Below are 17,877 nucleotides of genomic sequence, written 5' to 3'. Positions count from 1 at the left end.
GCAGAGAGGAACCCAGGAGCCCGCACTCTAAACCGCTTTGTTCTACTCCTCTAGACCAGAGTTTGGAAGTTTTCTGTAAAAGACCAGAGAGGAAATTTTTTGGGTTTTGTGGGCAGTATATTCTCAGCCACAGCTACACAAAACTCTGCTATTGTAGTAGGAAAGTGGCCACAGTCGGTATGTAAATGGATGAGTGTATCTGCATTCCAATAAAACTTTATTAAAAAGAAAACAACAACAGGTGGTAGGCTGGATTTGGCTGTGGGCTGTAGTTTGTGGACCCCAGCTCTGGATATGGTCCCCCTTAGCCTAAGGTAGACATGAGCCCTGGAGTTCCCTTTACTGGCCTTCAGCCTGCCTGGGTTTGGTTAGCTATGGTGGTGGAGAAGGAACTAATCCAAGAGATCAGAGAGAGTTCCTAAGATTCTGTCCCTCCTTGCCAGCAAGTGCCTTCCTCATGGGTCCAATCTTTGCTTTGCAGGGCTCAGCTGACTGCACTCTCTCCTCATGTGGGCTTTCAGAGGAACTTTCCCCCCAGTTCACCTGACTGGATTATCACCTGAAGGTGCTTGCTCAGTGCCTGACACTAAGGAGGTCCTCGGTAAATGGCAGCTGTACCCATATTTGCACCTTCAAGTTTGTAGAGGTCTCATCTGTCCTAGGAGTTGCAAGTCTGTATAACATGACAGCTAGGAGTGGAAGCTTTGGAGCCCCGTCTAGGTTCTGCCATGGGACTGTGGACAAAAGCCTTTCTTAGCCTCTTGTCTTTACTTGGCCATGCAATCCCTAATTTAGTGAAGATTAAATGTGAGAATGCACCCAAAGAGCATGGTATGGAGGACAAGTAGGCCCCTCGTTCATTCCCTTGGTGAGGTCCTCTGTGCTTTTACCCCTCCCTCCCAAAGAGGTAGAAATCCCTCCAGGATGAGAGAATAAAATGGGCTCAGAATAAGGAATGGGTTCCTTCAGGCCCTGACAGACAGCTGGAGAAAGGAAGAGGTTGTATGGCCAAACATGCAACTGCTTCCTCCTCAGTGTCTGGGGAAATGGGATAATCTGAGGTTGCTGTGCCTCTTTGGGCACATGAACCCGGGAGGTCAGTTTGTGCCTCTTTGCTGAGAGTCTGGCTCTGAGTCACCAAAGAGCTCTACCTAGATCAGGGAGGGGCTGCTGGAGCATCTGGGTTCACCCCTGAGTCATGGCAGGCCTGCTATTGGCCTGTCTGAATCACGTCAGTAGGTCAAGCATGAGGAAATTCACCTCAGATCCAATGGGTAATTCTATTCCTGTCCATCAGAGGCACCTGGGTCTTGGCATCTTTGATTAACCAAGACAGCAACCTCCACAATGAAGTCAAGAGTGTCTTGCGAAGACATTGGGAGATAAATCCTACCTAGGGAGGTGTGGGATCCAGAGCTCTCTGAAGGAGAAAGAATCTTACTAATAATCATAATAATGATTCTATAAATATTATTATGCTTAGTCTGCCTGTTTTGAGCCCTGTGTCCTTTCACTTACTTTCTCTCAACAATCTTGAGAAGCAGATTGTTTTATTAACAGCATTTTACTCATCAGAAAATTGGGGCTTCGAGAGATTAAGTGAATTGCCTAGGTAGAAATGACTCATACAAGTAGAATGACTTATGCAATATTGCCATTCATTACTTAAGTAACTAAATGGGGTAGGGATGGCAGAAGCTAGGGTGTGGTGGACATCTGTTACTTTGGTCATCTGTCCAGCACCTATCCTCCCTTCTTCTGGTGACTTCCCAAACTTTCCTTTGGGACCTCTCCCCACCCTTGCTATCATCATGTGATTAGGAAAGGCTGGCCCCATTTCTGGCTCCAGGGGTGACCACATGGCCCATGCTCAGCTGATGAGAGTGGTCCATTTCTTGGTTACAGAGATAGGATTAGAGATGGGCAGGTGACCCAAGCTGAGGAGATTAGAGCCCTCCCAGGATTTTGATGGATTTGCCAGGAGAGAAGAGCTGCCTTTCTGTTGGGGTTACTGAGTCAAGACAACTTAGAAAGGAGCTGTTGGTTGGTGTCTTTGCCACCACATGAGGAGAACCTGTCTGAGAGTAAGACAAGAGAGAAAAGGATCCCAATGATAGAGGACAGAGACCTGGAGATGCCATTTAAGCCCAGATACCAATCCTTGCCTTAAGCAGTAATTATCTCTGGACTTTTCCATTGTGTGAGCCAATATAGGTCCTTTATTGGTTGGGCTGATTTAAGTTGTTTTTGTCACTTGCATCCAGAAGAGTACTACCTGATACATAAGGATTTTCTCATTTTAAACCCTAGCTACAACTGCAAGGAAGACTCAAATTAAATTCCCACCCTTCCCCCTCCATTCTGACGTTTGGACATCCTAGGCTTTGGGAGGCCTAAAACCTCAGGCAGACTCTAGGCTTCTGCCCAGAGTCTTTAGCAACGGTCTCCTGATGGCTTCCCTACCAGGAGCTGCATCGCTCCTGGCATTTTCGCCAGAAGACTGTTCTTCTAAATAGAACTGATCATATCTGCAGAAAGAACAAAGCCCTTGGCATTGTGCCTGGGTCTCAGCCTCTCTCTTGCCTTGCTGGTTGACTCCCAGCTCCTATCTCCATGCTTCTGTTCATGGCGTTTTCTCTACCAGGGCTGCCCTCGCCTCTTCTCTCCCAGGGAATCCTATACTTTGCAAAATGTTGCCTCCTTTGTGATGTCTCCCTGCTGTGGCCCGTTACTTCTCTCCTCAACGCATGACCCCACAGCTGGACTGCCTGGGTACAAAGCCTCTCTCTAGCATTCATGGCCCTGCCATCTTGCTCAGATTTACCTCACCTTTTTAGGCCTTGGACCTTCATCTGTGAAACAGGGATAATATGACCCACCATGTAAAGTTGTTGTTATATTTTGTTGTACCGAAGTGAGATAATTCATGTAAAGCACTTGACACCATTCTAGGCACAGCTGAACCTCTATACAAGTTGCCTATTATTATGATACTGATCACATAGAACTTGTTCACATGTCTCTCACCCATTTACTTTGTCATTTATCTACTATTTCATCTAACACACTGTGAGCTCCTGAGATGGTGTCTAATCATTTCTAAATGCCTAGAACCATGCATAGCTCCCAACCTGTAGTAGTGCTCAGCTCTGACCACAGCCCCATCCTGTATTCTGTACCTACTAGGTACCAGGCATCTGGATAAGTGCTTCAGATCATCTTTTTCTGAATTCACATCAGTCAAACTCCAAGAAAGTTATTAATGTGCCCATATTTTTTGATATAAGGAAGCCTCTGACAGATGAGGAAGCTTGCCCAAGGTAGCACAGTTAGAGAAAGGGTAGAGCTGAGACCTGTACTCCGAAGGCGGGGCTCTCCTCATGACTTCTGCATCTTATCTCCCTAGGCCACACCCTTGGGGACCACACCGTGACTTCCGCACCCTTGCTTCTCAGGGCCTCCCAAAGCAAACAGCATCTGTTCTTCTCCAAGGGGCCTGCCCTGTGGGGGTTCAGGCTGGCCTGGGACTGCCACGCCTCACACAGGCTGGCAGCTGCCCACTAGAAGCCATGCCAGGATGAGACCAGCCCATCTAATACTAGCTGGCCTGGCATGGCTCAAGGTGGGCAGTCACCAGCCTGGATGGGGGTATGGCAGATGTACTAATGCAGACAGATAGATGGACAGATTTAAGCAAACACTGGACAAAGCCAAACTACTCCCCACAGCTGTGCTTGGCCTCGGAGTGACCACTTCGCTGACCTTACCTCCTACTACCAGCTTCTGCCCTCTCCGTGTAGAACTGGCCCTCTCCCCCCCTCCCTTCTCCCCTTTCTCATAGATTCTGCTGTGTGCCAAATGCTTACCTCCCCTGCCCTCCTACTCCTGCCAACATTTCTTAGCAAAATTAATTTCAGAGAAGTCTGTCCCGACTCCCGGGCTATCTCCTTTATAGCACATGTCAAAACTGTTTTGAAATGACTATCTGTGCAAGTTGTTTTTTACTTTCTGGCTAAAACCATACCTGTTTTGTTTTCCTGTCTGGTTAATCATTGAATCCTTGTTTATCTGACAAACAGTTTCAATTAATGCTCACTGAAGGAGTCGTCTGGAAAGATACTCCTATGCTAGCTCTCTCCCGGTCACGGATTTAGGATCAACCACATCATGGAGGAAGTGCTGCGGAGTGCACAGACGCTGCAGCCACACTGCCTGGGCAAATTGCTTAATCCGTCAGCACCTCGGTTTCCCATCTGCAAAACGAGAGCAGTAATGGTGCCTTCCTCGCAGAGGTGACATGAAGACTAAATGTGTTGTTATATAGAGAGTACTTAGTGCAGAACCTGGAACATACGAGGTGCCATTGTACGTGTTCTGGTGATCGTTATCCTAGATGCCTGGACAGTGAGAACTACAGGGAATTAATAGGGGATATCCAGACTATCGGCCTCATTTTACAGATGAGAAGACTGAGGCTCAATGAGAGGAAGGGATTAGCCTGACATGACACAAGCAGAAAATCTCAAGATCATGCACCTTCGCTGTAACTTTTCAGTTCATTATATTCTGAGAAAAATGAATGTTGGGGCCAAAGAACAGCATTCATTCTTCCTTCATTCATTCTTCAAATATTTATGTGGCTCATAGTTGATGGTCCAATGTGTTTTTTGAATGAATAGATAACTGAATGAATGAAGAAATATCATGAGGCCTTTGTGATTAAGGAAAAAAGCCAGCAATGTGGGCTATGAAATCCCTGGCTTGCATACTCCACTTTATTCTTGCGCTGGTGGCACACGTAATTAATCAATCATGGCATAGCATTGCCCTGAGCCTGAACCCAGTCTCGGAGTCCTCGTCACGGTCTACCATTAAATGACCAGATTTGGCCCCTCAGATGAATTCTGTGTGCTGTTCTCAGTCTGACCTCAGAAATCTCTTTTGATTATGTGTTTTCCTTCTTCCTCTCCTTTCATCTTTCTCTCTTAGACTCTTTTACTTCTTATTTTCCACCCACACCACCCCCATTTCCCTTTCTCTCAGTAAATTTGCATTCCGATTGAAACGTACCTGAGAGCTCTTCCAGGCTCTGACCGGGCTCTGCCCCACTTCCCCGTTTCAGTGGCGAAGGTGAGAGGGCTATCTCCTTTAGAGTACCTTGGATCCCTGAGCCAGCTGGATCACCTTCGATCAGCCTGTTGAGAGTCCCCACTCCTGGTCTCAGAGGGTCTGGAGCTTCCCAGGTGGGCCCTCTAGATGCAGCAGGTCCAGAGGGAGGGACAAAGTGGCTCATGGGCGTTTCCTGGTGGGCCAGCTCTTCCCGGCTCTGACCGGGCTCTGCCCCACTTCTGGGAGGCTTGCCATAAACTCTCCCTGCCTTGTTAATCTCACCAGGAAGGAGGAAGTCAATGTAAGGGCTCGCTGGCAGAAAATGAGTCTAAAGTCTTGCCTGGCTGAGAAACCACCTGGAGCTATGGCTAGTGCTCATGCTGTGAGTATCATTCTCAGTAGAGCTCTCCTGGTCTTGGCAGAGGAGGTTTGGGGTGGCAATTTGAGCAACTTAATCAAGGATGATATACTACAATTGCTGCCTGAAAACACAAAACGAAACACAACAGAACACTGTCCCCCAAAACAAACCACCCTTATGCTCACAACCTCCCCAGGCCCTGTGGGGTGCAGTGGGACCTGTAGAGTGAGTTAGAGAAGGTGCTGCTACCTTCTCTATCAGGAGCGAGGAAAATAGGAAGAGAAAGTAGTCTGGGGAATAGATTCTGGATTTGGCTTGGGGTACATGGAGTTGGAAGTTAAAGCTGAAGAGAGAGGGAGGGAGAAGAGAGTAGGGCCAGTATGTGGTAGAATTTCAGTGCAACAGTGAATGCAGTGTTGAATGCCTCTCTCACTCCCGATAGAGTACCTTCACGCTTGTCACTACTCACGATTCTCATTTCTGAGGACTTTTCCCCTTAGGATGAGTTCTTTCCCAGAAGGCACCTAGTTCTCCATGGGCACCTGGGGGTCTTTCTCACTTGTTTGCTAGCTTCTGGTGTCCAGAAGGATCTGGTGCATCTGGTGATTTCTAACCTGCCTGTTTCCAGAAAGGATGTGTGGCCTCCTCGAAACGAATATCCAGGGACACGAGGTGAAATAGCTGCTCAGAAGATAAATACAAGTCTCTGGGAGCTGGTGCTAGGATAAGGTTCCTGGGCACTGAGGTGGCCCCCAGGCCTGTGTTCTGGCTGCCTAGCTGGTCCTTGGGGAGCGGAAATGGGCTCCCTAGGTGCATGTCCCAGGACCGGCCATGATTTCCTGCATCCTGACTGGTTTGGGGCCTGACCTTGTGTCTGCTCCTGCCTCCTTTCCTCTCCTCTCCCCTGTCTAGACAGTTCTGCTCACGGATGGTGGATTCTTATCATTCAGATCTGACCTTCAGTGTCATTTCTTTGCTCCCTGCCCCCCCGCCCCGCCCCCCCCCCCCCCACTTTCCAAAGTAAACAATTCAATCAAGTCATTGAATTAAAACCCTGGTAAATTCTATCCAGCAATTCTATTCTTCTTCTTCCCTCTTCCACTCTTGAGGACCCTGTGAATACATTGTGCCCCCTGGATGCTCTATGACACTCTTCCCAGCTTGTCCCTATCAACTGATTAGCAACCTTAATTCCGTCTGCAACTTTGATTTCCCTGTGCCATGTAACTAATATTACATATTCATGGGCTTTGGGTTTTAGGACTTGGGCATCTTTGAGGACCATTATTCTGCTAATCGCAGGTATAATCCTGTTTCATTTTCTTTATAGCATTTACAATAGCCCGAAATTAAATTTCCTGAAGATTTGTTGACTTGTCACCATCTTGCTCGACTGGAAAGTGAATCTTTGAGGGCAGGGGCCTTGTTGGTGCTGCTCACTAGAACAGCACCTGCTATGCAGCAAGTACTTAATTATAGTTTGCTGAATGAATGAATGACTACTAGCTCATTTCTGTGTTTGTCCAAGAGCCAGGAGCTGTGACTCCCATGCTACCTTGAGCAGCGTGTGACCCTGGGCCTTCCCTCCCCTCTCTGGGTCTCTGGCTTCCTCATAACAGCCCTGGGAGGCAGGGGAGACTCAGGGAAGCCCCTTTTAGGGCTCACATCTTAGAGAAGCTGATTATACCATAGTGAAATCATCTCTTAGTTTTCTTTCCCATGGCAAAACCCTCACAGAAGCACAACTTGAGCAAGCCTCTGAGGGGTCAATCTCCCCAGTGTTCACTCAGAGAGGAATCAGCTGGGTCTCGGCATGGGTGCTGCTCTCTGTGCATGCCAGGGGCTGCCTGCCTCCCCCAGCCAGCCACACAGGTGGACAACATGGGCCCCGTAGTAGATGCTCAATAAACTCTGACTATAATTTTGACACTCCTGGTGAAAGGGGCCAGGATGCCTTCTCTTCTCTCTTGGATGAGAACACTGAAAAAGTGGGGGTTTGTGTCAAGTCTGGTTTGGAAGGAGATCTTGAAAGTGAAATTATTGGTGTTTGACAGTTAATTCATTTCCTTGGTGAGTGTTGGTGCCAGCAGGCAGTGGGAACGGTCACCATTTCTTCCATTGCTGACAGACTCAGGGCACCGTTCTGCAGCCAGGCAGCTGTAAGCACTCGGGGGAGCAACTGTAACTCAATAGTGTATTTCTCTTATTTAATTATAAAAAGAATACAATCCCATTATGGAAATTTTGGAAAACACCGAGCAGTGTAAAGGAAAAGATATCAGGCAAGTATAACCTCCCCTTGGGAACAACGTCAATCTTTTGGACTACTTCCTCCCTGGTTGTATGATGGAAGTCTTCCTGTGCATCCAGTTTGTACCCTTCTCTGTTCATTTATCATCATAGCTGAGGCGTTTCCAATGTAGTCGAAAACCTGTAGATGTGACTTTTTAATGACTGTGCACGATCGCGTGTTACAAAGCACCATCTCCATTTACTCTCCTCAGCTGCTGGTCATTTGCATGTGTGTGTCTAAGTGTTTATAAATGCACTGAAATTAATTTTTGCAGGCACATCTTGAGACCTTTGTGTACCTTTATTTCCTCCCTTTTTTAAAAAAATAGGACCAACACGTCTAGCTTCCTATCCCACAAGGCTTTATGAGGCAAAAAAGGAGAAAACAGATATCAAAGTGCTTTCAAAATCATGGAGCAAAGAGCCATTCACGTGGAAGGGCAGACTTTGAGCACAGATTCTTCAAGTACCACCTCTTCAGGGTGTGTGTGTGTGTGTGTGTGTGTGTGTGTGTGTGTGTTCCTTAACAATTGGAAGATTCAATGGGTGTGAGACAAGAAATAATAGCAGCAGCATTTATGAAGCATTTACTATCTGCCTAGTGCTCTGTTAAACAAGGCATAATCTGAATTCATCCTAACAACAACCCTCCAAAGGAAGTACAATTATTACTTACAAATGAGGAATCTGAAGCACAGAGAGGTTAAGTAATTTGCCTATGGAGATACAGCCAGCAAGCAGAAAGTTCAGGAGGCACAAATTACACACACACACACACACACACACACACACACCCCTCTGAGAGCCACAGAGTCAGCAAGGAGGGCACCAGCAAGGAGGGCAGCAGCATCTTCCTTGGGACTTCAGAATACCAGCATTCTCTGAAATAAGGTGCTTTTTAAAAATTGAGCATATCCCTGGCAGGTAGACAAACTAATCTAAAGATTATTTCTCCAGAGCTTAGGTAGTTTCTGAATTAGAATGCTTCACTCAGGGGAAAAAGCCCAGAGGAACAGAATCCACCCTCCGCATGTCTGAGACATAATGGCAGAGCGGTGTCACTACGTATATGCACGTGTGTGTATCTTAGTGTGGGTAGCCAATAGTGAGTGAGTGTGTGTTGCTAGGGTAACAATAAGCATGTGAACGTGTATGTGCACAGAGGTTCACAGATGTGTGTGTATAAGCTGTATTTGACCTTCCGGGTACCCAAAGGCAAAAGAGTTGGTTTATTAATAAAATAAATGTTCACTGCACTGTTTTTTTTTTTTTTCTTGTTCTAATCTTTGAGAAGAAACGGGACTAGGACCTAGGCAGGGATTTCTTTGTACAACCTTCAGCATCATATTAGAAGGGTTTTTCACAGCAACCACAGGCCTTGATCACAAAAGAAGCCAGGCGTGTGCTAAAGCCATGGGAGAAAGGCACAAAGCATTACTATTAAGTGGTGCCATCAGTAAACTACCCACGATTTACAGTTCTTGATACCCTTGTTAATTGAGCAAATCCAATGTAGCCACATGTGCCTTGTGCCTTGATCTGCTGTGTAATAAAATCAGTGCCTTGGCACGAGAGACACAGTTGATGATAGCATACAAATGGAGTTAGAAATTTATTTTGCAAGCATTAGTAATTCATTTCTCCATTCATTTCTTTCAATGCTACTGCTTTGAACAACAATGGCAATGAGCAATGGGAATAGAAGTCTTTCCATCGATGCCAGGACTGGAGTGGGCAGCCAGGCAGAAGCTCTGGGGCTTGGAGGCCTCGGTTACCAGCAGCCTGGCTGAACTGTGGCTCTGGCTGGGGCAGAGACAGAGTGTCTGAATCAGGTCAGAGTCCAACATGGGGCTCACTGAGCTAACATCAAGGTGTCACGGAGCTCTATCCCCTTCTGAAGGCTCCAGAGGAGAATGTTGCCTTCCTTTTCCCACTTTCCAGAGGCCACTTACATTTCTTGGCTCATGGCTCCTTCTTCCATCTTCGAAGCCGGCAGTGTTGCATATCGATGACCTGTCTTCCTTCGCACGCCTCTCTCTCTGACTCTCTCTTCTGCTTCTCTCTTCCACTTTTAAGGACTCTCATGATTACTTCGGGGCCACCTGGCTAATCTAGGATAATCTCCCTAATTTGAAGTCAGCTGATTAGCAAACCTTAATTCCATCTGCAGTCTTAATCCCCTTTGCCATGGAACCTAACATATTTATTTATAATAATTGAGGTGGGGAAATCACTTCAAATGTTTTAAGAATTGTAAAAGTAATGCTTGTTCATGGTAGAATATTCAGAACAGCGAAGAACCATATGAAATAACTATTTAAATGCCCACTTTTATCCACTCTCCACAATAGAACCACTGTTCACAATTTCTAAGTATCCTTCTAGAATTTACTATGCACATACAAGCTTCTGCTTATATATCTTTTTTGTTCTCTTTCCCTTTTTGCTCCTCTCTGTTTACCTCTCTTTTGCCTGCTGTCCAAGTAGCAGTCTGTCAGTTCACCCACCCATTTCAGCTGGTATGAATTTTACTTCATACCACGGGTATAAGAAATGTCACATTTCTTTATTTTTTAAATCAAGTTAAACCTCACTCCAAACCTCCACTTGTCAGGGTGCTGAGAACCTCAATCATAATTCAACTTCAGTACCAACATTAATTCTGGAGCTCCCTTCACGCTTCCTGGTTGCCAAAAACTGGGGGTAGGGAAGGGCTTAGTGGTGTTGTGGAAACAGGGTCTGGTATCGCCTTCTCTTTCCACACAGTCACAGATTTCTAAACAGTATTTTGCGTAGGATTCCACTTAAAACAATGTAAAGAAACAGACACATATTTAGACAGAAGACTGCAAGAAATACAGTCAGTACCAACAGTTCTGTCTCTTGAAAGTGGGGTCACAGCGATTTTAATTTTATTCTTGACACAACTCTTTTCCCCCTGTATTTTCTACACTTTATAATTATCACAATGATGTTCATTATCAATACTCTACATCTCTACTAGCCCTTTCTTTCAGCTGAGTGAGTGCCCTGCTCCCCAGGACCACAGAGTCCTTGGGCACAGTCCTACTTGGATGTGGGCACAGGTTTAAAAAGGCAGATAAATGCTTAGAATGTGAACTGCAGGCCACCCTGCTTTTCTAGGCTGTGGGGAGGGCTCAGGTGGAGTGGGGGAATCCAAACGTCTGGAAAGGAACCTGCTGGCCTTTATGAGCACCTCATAGTTTTTAAATTGGGGCTCACAGCTCTCTTCCTTTCATTCAGAGGGGAGGACTTGTCCCTCCCAACTTTCGAGCAGCCATGCTAGCTTGAATCTGCAGTGGGGTCTGGCTTCTCCAGTGACAAGGGGGAAGCAGAAGTCCAGGGAGCCATGGTGTAAGGTGGGTGACTCAGAGCAGCCCTTACAGGGGCTGGGCTCTCAGTAGGTGGGCCAGTCAGGAAGTGGGCTGGTGGGCCTTCTCCCAGTGGCAGTCCAGGGAAGGCAGACACTGAGCACATTTGAGAGTTTCTTCATTCTGGTTGGCTCCAGGCACCTTTGGAGCAGGGAAGGGAAGGCGATACTCAATCCTTGTGACATTCATCCATTTCGCTGTTCATCAACAAATATTTAATGAATATTTTTTTCTGGGCTAGACACCAGGTTAGGACCTCTGAGTAGAATGAAAAACAAAAATAGATCTGTCTCCTGACAGTCTGGGGTAGATGCCATCAGAGGGGCTCTGCCATTTGTTCCTTCATATCTATCTTGTTCTTTGCTGTAATTCTCATTCCTAGAACATAGTAAGAACTCAATAAAAATTTGTGAAAAGAATGAAAAATTTGTTTCCTTTACTTGGAAACAATCTTACAGCAAATAAATCTGAAAACTGAATGAAATGGAAGAATTTTGTTCTCGGTTCTTAAAGATGCACCATTACCACCATTATCATCATCATTATTGTCATCATAATGGATATGGATGAGGCCTTATGTTCTCCATGCTTTCCTGTCATGTGCATATTTTATCTTCACTAAGATGACTGGAAAAGATCCAGCCTATTGCATTAGCATATAGGCAGCCCACTTGCCTGGATTCAAATTCTGGCTCCAGAAATGTGAGCTTGCTTGGGCAAGTCAGTTCCTCTTTCTGAGCCCCAGTCTCCTACACTGCAAACTAAGGTTGATAAGAGAGGTGCCCTCACTGTGTTGTCATGAGGATCAAAGGAGATATGTGGTGGGTAAAACTCACAGCATGGAGCCTGGCTCGAGCAAGATACTTCCTCCCTGTCAACTGATGTCTTTGTTTTGTGTGTGTGTGTGTGTGTGTGTGTGTGTGTGTGTGTGTGTACCGCTTGACTCCACTGTCCTTATCCTTTTCAGGAGGTCCTGATGGATGCTAAGGACCTGCTGCCTCAGGGGCTGTGGTCCTATTTCCTAGGCTGTGGAGAGTGCTGGAACCAGGATTCTCAGGGGGCAGCAAAAGGGACTCCTTGACTGGAGCTGCTTTCCCAGTGCCTTTTTCCTTACTGAGTTGGAAGGATGCCTAGTGTTGGGCAGCCTGTGGCCAGGTTGGGGAGAGGATGATGTGGGGAGTGGGCGTCTTACCTCAGCTTATAGAAGCACACTCTCTCCAACCTAGTTGCCAGCAACGACCTGGGTCAGAAATCTCCCTCTCAACCTCTTTCAGGTAGAGAGGGAGATCATTCCTCTTCCTGCCTCACAACTTCATACACACTCTGGTGATTTTTCTGAACTCACTGATAGTCATGCATTCGTCTTCACCACTGGTGTGCTGATAAACGTTCAGACTCACCTCTCCAAGAAAAAAATATATACACATCTATACAAATATAAGTTCATGGTATAAAGGATGTGTATTAAACAGACATTCGTTATTTAAATAAAATGAAATATATAATACTCTCTATTATAAATTCCATATAGTCATCAACTCTCACATAATGCTTTCACTCATTTTTGCTACCTTATTGTATTAGCCAATTCATGGTTGCAATTAAACCATGATTTGGCAAAATTAGACTATGAATACATACTTGATTACTTTCTGACTCAGCAAAGAAGTTGTTCAGGTCATTGAATGAGCAAGTATAGTTCTGTCATGAATGCTGGTTAATATTTTTATTCATGTTAGTGAGTAGGATGAAAGTGAAACATTAAAGACACCAAAACTTCACCTGATTGTTAATGACATGAGTGACATCTTTTCTGAATCAGGTAACAGTTTTTTCTGAATACTGGAAGACTATTTCCTCAATTTTTTTGTTCATTTCAAACGTAATGGCTACAGACAGGACATACTTTTACGTTTACTGCATTATCAACATTTCTCCATCACCTTCTTAAGTTTAGATGATCAACAAAGCAATCAGTCGAGCTCAGATCTGTAGTGTTTGCCAATTTCTGTGGTGTCGATATATACCCGAAGGCTGATTTCAGCCACTACTTCGAAATCACAAGTGTGGCGTTGGGAATACATGCTCGGTTGCACATGGCTACCTAAAACTTCCGCCACAGTATAAAATAGTGTATGTAACTTCAAGAACACAGATAGTGGTGAAATGTAGCAAATAATTAGGACCTGATGAGTTTTGAGTATGTGTTACCTTTGTTTTTAATATGTTATTTAATAAGTTTAAATAATTTGACTTTTAATAATGGCTGTGTTTAACACCTGGATCATAAGATTATTGAAAATTTGACACTTGGCTCTGGTGAATCAATAGGAGCTGGTTCCAGCTCTCCCTAATCTGACTGACACCTCAGGCTGAGCAGGTGCCTGCCACAGTGTCAGCCCTCTGGAAATATGTGCTCACGAAGGGGTGACTTGCATTATCTGTCCTCCTAGTCTGTAAACTCACTGAAAGAAGGACGATATAATAGTCATTTTTGAATCCTCAGTCCCCAATACAGGGTCTGGCACATAGTAGGTGCTCAGCAAATTGATGAATGACCAAGTTTACACCCTAAGGTGTATGGAAGCAGAAATGACCCACAATTGCCACAAGTAGTGCATTACAGAAGGGAGTGTTGATGAATATCTGGTTACTATTCCTGGGTTTAGCACATGTTACTGCCTGTGTTAGTCGACTATTGCTGCATAACGGACTACCACATGCTTAACAAACAATACGTAGTTATTATGTCCAAGTTCCTCTGTGTTAGGAGTCTAGGCCATTTTAACTGAGTCTTCTGCTCAGTGTCTCATGACGCTGCAATTAAGGTGTTCCTTGGTTGGCATTCTCATCTGGAGGCTCATTTGGGAAAGAATCCACATCTACTCTCATTCATATTGTCACGTGACGGAGGTCACACATTTCCTTGTGGTTGTGTGACTGAGGGCCCCAGGTGTTAGCTGGCTGTGGGCTGGAGGGCACTTTCAGGTCCCGGAAACCGCCCTCCATCCCTTGCTGCGTGGGCTTCCTCATCACAGCTTCATACTTCATCAAGCCCACAAGGAGAATCTCTCTCACCTCAAGGAGGGCACAGTCCCTGTTTTAAGGGCACTCACACGATTGAGTCAGACACTCTGAGGAAAATCTCTTTTTTGGATTAACTCAAAATAAACTGATCTGAGACCTTAAATTGACAAAGTCTCTTCATCTTTGCATTATTCTTTCATCTAGAAGCAAGTCACAGTTTCTTCCTACAGTCAGGGGAGGAGATTATATAGGACATGAACACCAGGAGGTGGCAGTCACGAGGGATTGCCTGTCACACTGCTTTGTATCCCTGTCCCTAGCTCCATCATGAGGTATGGCTTTAGCTCTTGAGGAGCGTGAGCCAGTGATCTCTGCATTCTCTCCCCTTAGAACATTTTGCCTTTCACTCATTGAGGTGTTTGATCTACATAATTTTGGTACTTTTCTAATGCTGTGTTGGACACATAAGAGGAGACAAACGGTTTCCTTGGCACCAAGATATCTGGTAAACCTAAATGCTTCTGCACTTCTGAGACAGGTGCCGAGTGTCTTATGACATCAGGAGGCTTCAGGAAGAAGAAGAGATCACCAAAAACAAACACCTCGGGCTTAGGAGTAAAGGTCACAGTGGTAGGCGAACTCTTCTTGATTTAACTTGGGATTGTCATGGTGATGAGAGGAGGCTGTGAAATAATGCAATGGAAGAAGTAGGCTCAGTACTTGGACAGATCTCCTTTGACATGCACTCCAGTATCAGGAAGGCAGAAAACAGTTCGTTGTCTTACTTCCGTGGGGCCACTGGAGAGGCCTCCTAGCATCGGTGAACTCAACTGTCCTGTGAGTTCCATAGGTTTGAATTTTTTATAGTAAAACCCTCCAAACTTAGGGAGACCCAGATTTTGAAAAAGGGGCTCCAATACTACTCACAACTACAAAATCGGGGTGTTTGCCACTTCATTCAGTGTTTCTACAGTAAACACTTATTGATCTCCAACTGTGTGCCATGTGCTGCAGGAGGAATGGGCACTAGAGTAGAAAACATACTTGCCCTCATGGATTTCCCAGTCCTGTAGGAAGCCAACAAAAGAATTATACAACCAAATACAGTATGGAAAAATAAGATGGAGAGTGCTGCTTTAGGTAATATAGTCAGGAGATGTCTTTAAGAGAAATGACATTTAGGTTGAGATTTGAAGGATGAGAAGATCTCAGCCACTCTTTTTTTTTTTTTTTTAATATATTAGTTTCAGGTATACAGTACACTGATTAGACATTTATATAGTTTGTGGAGTGATCCTTCAATTACTCTATCACCCATCTGGCTCTACACATAGCCATTATGATATTATTGACCATATTCCCTATGTTGTACTCTATATCCCCGTGACTATTTTGTAACTACTAATGTGTACTTTATCTTGTCACCTTTTTCCCCTATCCCTCGAACCTCCCTCCCTTTGGCAATCTCCAGTTTGTTCTCTGTATGACCTTAGCCACTCTTAATTGAGGGAAGAACATTCTAGGAGGAGTGACCAAAGTATGCAAAGTCCTAGATTGGAAAAATTCTTGGTGTGATCAGAGTGTAGTAAATGAGAAGGAAAGGGGGAGCTGAATGAGGGGAGCAGGGGCCAGGTAATGAAGATATATTTTGGAGATAGACTTGATAGGACTTGAACTAGAGGATGAGGGAAAGGCAGCTCTCACAAATGATTAGGATATTCACATGAGAACTGGTGGAGCCAGATAATGAGATGGCTCCGACTCCCACATTGCTGCTGTCTTTCATTGGTATAACCAGCTTCCCCCTCCTTCCACAAAAATCCCTGATTTACAGCATTTGCTGATTTCCATGCTATACATACTCTCACCATAGCCAGCTTCCAGATATCAACCAGCTTGCAAGAATCCTGAAAGTTAATAATCAGATATTGGAGCCCATAGGAGCCAGTGCCAACACACCAAACTACCACCAGATCGCAGCACATTCCTCTCTTGGGAGTGATTCTCCAGGTGGCGACTTCAAAACCTGCTCCTTCCCTTCCCATGCCCTCTATCCCTCTGTTTCTTTGTATTTTCCTATAGCCCCTTGAGGTGCCCACCCCAAATAAACACACACCATCTCATTGCTGACTGCTCTCATTGAGAGTTCCATAGGTTTAACAACAATTGTCTAATTATGTCTTAGAAGCTCATTTCAGAAAAAGCTGATAGATAAATTAGTGCAATTAATTAGTCTTTAAAAGCAGTTAGGGAAACCCAGGCTGTCTTAAGAAGCCTTAGTCTAGAGAGTATGTCTAAGTGAACTTGTTGTGAATGGAGAGAAGCAGGAAGGAACCACAGTCTTGGAATTAGCAGAAGACGGCCCCTGAATTAAGTGCTGTTTCATGAATTCTCTTTTACAACAGTCCTTTAGAACTTCAGCCTCAACATGTTCCATCCCCCATTAATCAGTTTCTCTTTCAATTTTCCCATTCATGCTGAGCACACTACCATTACCCCAGTGTCTCAAGCTCAAGATGTTGGAGGCAACTTTGACCCAGAAATCTTGTTTGTCTCCCACGTGGATTCCGTGTTATGGCATTCTCATATCTGTCTCCAGCATCTCTCACCTGGTCTGTCTCTGTCTCTAATCCATTCTCTGAGACACAGCAGCCCAAACTTCCTACATGGCCTGCAGTACTCTGGAGGCACGGTCATCTCTCTAGTTACATCTCATGCCACCAGCCCCAGGCGGTCTTGCTCCAGTCATAGGAAGTATTCAATTCCTCCAAGTTCCCATGTTCTCTTGTCTTTACACATTCTGTTTCCCTGCATGGAATACTCCCATTGGATTAGTTAGGATCAGTTCGGTTTTGTGGTGACAATAAATTAAATCCCTGATTTCAGTCACTTAACACATTACAGTTTATGTCTCATTCCTTTGAGGTGCAGAATGGGTTGGGTGGTCCTCCTCCACATGGAGAAGTAAACTTCAAGGTCACTGATATGAAAGAAACAGAAGTTGGAAGAGGCACCTGGCTCTTAACTCATTATGGAGGTATCACAGGTCATTTTCTCTATTGTCCAGAATCGGTCACAAGCCCCAACCTAACTGCAAGGAAGGTTGGGTAATGTAGGTGAGCATGTGGGATGCTTGGTGAGCAACCACCCCTTGGTACCACAGGTGCTACATCCTTCCCCTTTTCTGACTCATTCTTTGGGTTGTCATGAAAAGTTAATTTCTCCGGGAAGCACCCTAAGTCCCCAGCACTGGGTCAAAGTCTCCTTCTATGTATGACTTATGCATACCTTTAAGCTGGCATGCATCCCCTGGAATTGTCTGGCCAGCTGCCGATAGACTTTGCTTGTCTATGAGCTCTGTAAAGGCTGGGTACCTGCTCTGTCTCTTACTCAGTGCTGCCCTCCCCACCAGTGCTCAGTACAGTGCCTGCCATAGAGCAGAGCTCAGTAGAAAATCCTGGAACAGATGGCCAGTCCTTACTAGGCATTCAGGGCTCTCTAGGATCTGATCTAGTCCGCAGCACTCCTCCCTGTCTCTCTCACCCAGCTGCTTTGGATTTTAGGTCTCACATGTAAAACTTGGTCCATAGCTCTTGGACTTTGTCAGGCAGCTCCAAATCAGATTGCCGGCTCCAGTATCTACTGGTTATAGGACCCTATACAAATTACTTCATTGCTCTGTGCCTTAGTTTCCTC

The 17,877-nt window shown here is 45.2% G+C and overlaps 1 protein-coding gene across 2 annotated transcripts in view; it reads right to left on the bottom strand.

Moving 5' to 3' along the window:
* Nucleotides 1–5,346, bottom strand: part of FAM3D (FAM3 metabolism regulating signaling molecule D) — a 35,265-nt gene extending 29,919 nt beyond the window's left edge. For both annotated transcript variants that reach the window (XM_016131663.2, XM_016131664.2), the window contains exon 1: nucleotides 5,071–5,346. The gene's annotated coding sequence lies outside the window, so the exon portion shown is untranslated. The remainder of the gene's footprint in view (nucleotides 1–5,070) is intronic.
* Nucleotides 5,347–17,877: the final 12,531 nt, after the last annotated feature.

Source organism: Rousettus aegyptiacus, unplaced genomic scaffold (genome assembly GCF_014176215.1).
Source record: "Rousettus aegyptiacus isolate mRouAeg1 unplaced genomic scaffold, mRouAeg1.p scaffold_m13_p_4, whole genome shotgun sequence".
In the NCBI taxonomy this organism is placed as follows: domain Eukaryota; kingdom Metazoa; phylum Chordata; class Mammalia; order Chiroptera; family Pteropodidae; genus Rousettus; species Rousettus aegyptiacus.
This window is presented reverse-complemented; position numbering and strand designations above follow the sequence as displayed.